We start from the raw sequence: 2,648 nt of genomic DNA on the forward strand, positions 1-2,648 counted from the left end.
TCACGTTCCCAGTCCTGGGATCAAGCCCCGCATCGGGCTCCCTGCTTTGTGATATAATTTTTTTTTTTTTTAAATGGAGAACATTTCCAAGCCGGCTCAGAGATGCTATTTTGCTGGTTTTGAAGACAGAGCAATGAGGCCATGAGCCAAGGAAGGCAGGTAATCACTAGACTGAAAAGACAAGGCAACAGAATCTACTCTAAAGGTTCCAGAAGCAATCAATCCTGCTGACACCATGATTTTAGCCCAGTGAGGCCTGGGTTGAACATCTGACCTCCGAAACTAAGATAATAAGTCTGTATTGTTTTAAGCCAGTACATTTACAGTAAATTGTCACTACAGAAGTAGGAAATAAGACACTTCTTCACAATTAAGCTTTATCAAATTGCAATGATAAATTGTAGGCAGGGTACAAAATCATGTTACAGGGTATTAACTAAGGTGTTACATCAAAGTTAAAAAATACACCTGAGCTTTGTGCAGTGACAGTATCGTAGCCAATGAGATTTATCTGAGGCACGATTATTGGTAATTGAAAAAGTGCACCTGAAATATATACAAGGGCTAGATATCTACCAGTATTCTAGTCCTGAAAATACATACCTACTATTCATATGGATCTTGAGAAAGGACATTGATTCACCTTAAATAACAAAGTAACATGCAAAAGGAAAAAAGAAAGCATCTTTGAACTAAGGCAGCTTTGTTTCTGAATCAGGGTGCATTCATCATTTACTCAACACTTTACTGAGTATCTTCCCTGTGTCCTGCTGTGATGATAGAAGACAGGCAGCTCTGTCAGAAGCTTGCATGCTCATATTCTAGTGGTGTACTAGAACAATAAAGAAATAAGCACCATAAAAATATGTTTAAGTGCCTAGAAGAAACATAAAATGGAATTCATGAACACAAAGTGACTGAGACACAAACACATAGAAGGTGACAAAAGTCTTTCCGAAAATGTGACCTCAAAGATGCTACCTTAATAGGTTAAATGAAGAAGTATATGCATATTTAGGGACACGTGTTCCAGGAAGAACAGTAAGTACAACGCCCCAGGGTGAGTAAGCATTTGACAAGCTAAAAGAATAATATGAAGTCCCATGTATGCAGCACAATGAGAATAGGAAAAGCAGTAGGAAATGAGTTCTGAAAGGAATGACTGGGGAGGCAGACGACACAGGAACTTATAGGCTATTTTTAAGACTATCTTTTACCCTGAGTGAGACATGATGCCATTAGAAATAAGATTTTGAACAAAGCTAGGACATGATTCAAGTTAAATATTAAAAGAGCTACTCGGAGTGCTACATTGAAACTAAGTTGGGGGGTTGGGGTGGGGGTGAGGCAAACATACGAGAATCCAATTAGAATGGGAGGTATCCGTGACTGGGACTAAAGTGTAATCCTGGAGGAGGTGGTTGGGTTCTGAAGCTGACAAAAGTTTGCTGACTGGTTGTGGGGTAAGAAGGAGATAAAGCAGTTACCTGTGGCTTTCAAGATGTGGGACCTAAACACCTGGAAAACAAAATTGCCAATCTGAGCAGATCCTCAAAGGATGAGTTAGGGTCCACTACCATTTAGCTGTAGGGAAACATTCCAAATCCCCCAGCCAAACTCTAGGTTACTAGCCACACTTTCCTGCTGCCCTCCCTAATGGCACTTCCTTTGTAGTCCACTCCAGACTTTTCATTATCTGTGCCCCACAGAATCCAAGGATGCAGTCAAGCCCTCTTGGTATTGCCCTCATTTGGTGTGAAAGGAGAAGCAACATATTTTTCTCTACTCCTTGCAAAGTCCTTTCAAAGTATTTTCTCCTGAGTAATCAAAAATCAATTTCTGGCTGCTCTTGATGGTGACAAGCCCCTGAAAAACTCAGATCCTAAAGATGTATATGGTGTACCTAGTTCCTTTCTTAAAAAAACATGGTGACACTTTTCCACATCATCCTCAGCTGTGAAGCTTTAACCAGAATTTGGAGGCACAAAGAAAAAAAATACCTTCCTGGATTCTGCAAAATATATATCATATAACCCATAAAATAACAATTAGAAACTTAAAATTTTAAATAAGTTAAATTTCAAAAACTGACATATCCCCAATGGAAAAATGGAAAAAATAAAAATAGACCATTTACAAAATAAATACTAATTCATAAATATGCAATAACTACATGGAAAAAAATAACACTTATATGAAAGGAATGCATGGAGATAATGTCTACATATTAAATTGGTTGTGATCAAAAGAATCTTCTCATTACTTTCATATAACATTAGATTGGAATAAATGCTCTTAACTGGCATGAACTCCCAGATTCTAAAAATGTATTTAAAAAGAATAAGGAATGACAAAATATTCATAGGGATTTTTATTGGAGTATTATATTATACGTAAACAAATACTTGGAATCCTTATGACAGACCAATAGTAGAGGATTGGTTACATCAACTACAAAATACCCATACAATGGAATATATTTATTAAAATATGTATATACATATATATGTACCCAAAAATATTCATAGCATATTGCTAAGTAATAAAAATCATACTGCAAAATAATGTGATCACATACATGGTATATACAGGTTATAAGATTAGTATAAACATATACATATACACACCACCAACAGCATTAGTTTTTG

General features: G+C 36.5%; 1 non-coding gene across 1 annotated transcript; it reads left to right on the forward strand.

Moving 5' to 3' along the window:
* The first annotated feature begins 471 nt into the window (after positions 1 to 471).
* On the forward strand, positions 472 to 618 carry LOC112654234 (U4 spliceosomal RNA). Its single transcript, XR_003132886.1, has one exon. It is a non-coding gene; the product is annotated as a U4 spliceosomal RNA (small nuclear RNA).
* The last annotated feature ends 2,030 nt before the right edge of the window (positions 619 to 2,648 follow it).

The sequence above is a fragment of the Canis lupus genome, chromosome 3 (assembly GCF_003254725.2).
Source record: "Canis lupus dingo isolate Sandy chromosome 3, ASM325472v2, whole genome shotgun sequence".
NCBI lineage: Eukaryota > Metazoa > Chordata > Mammalia > Carnivora > Canidae > Canis > Canis lupus.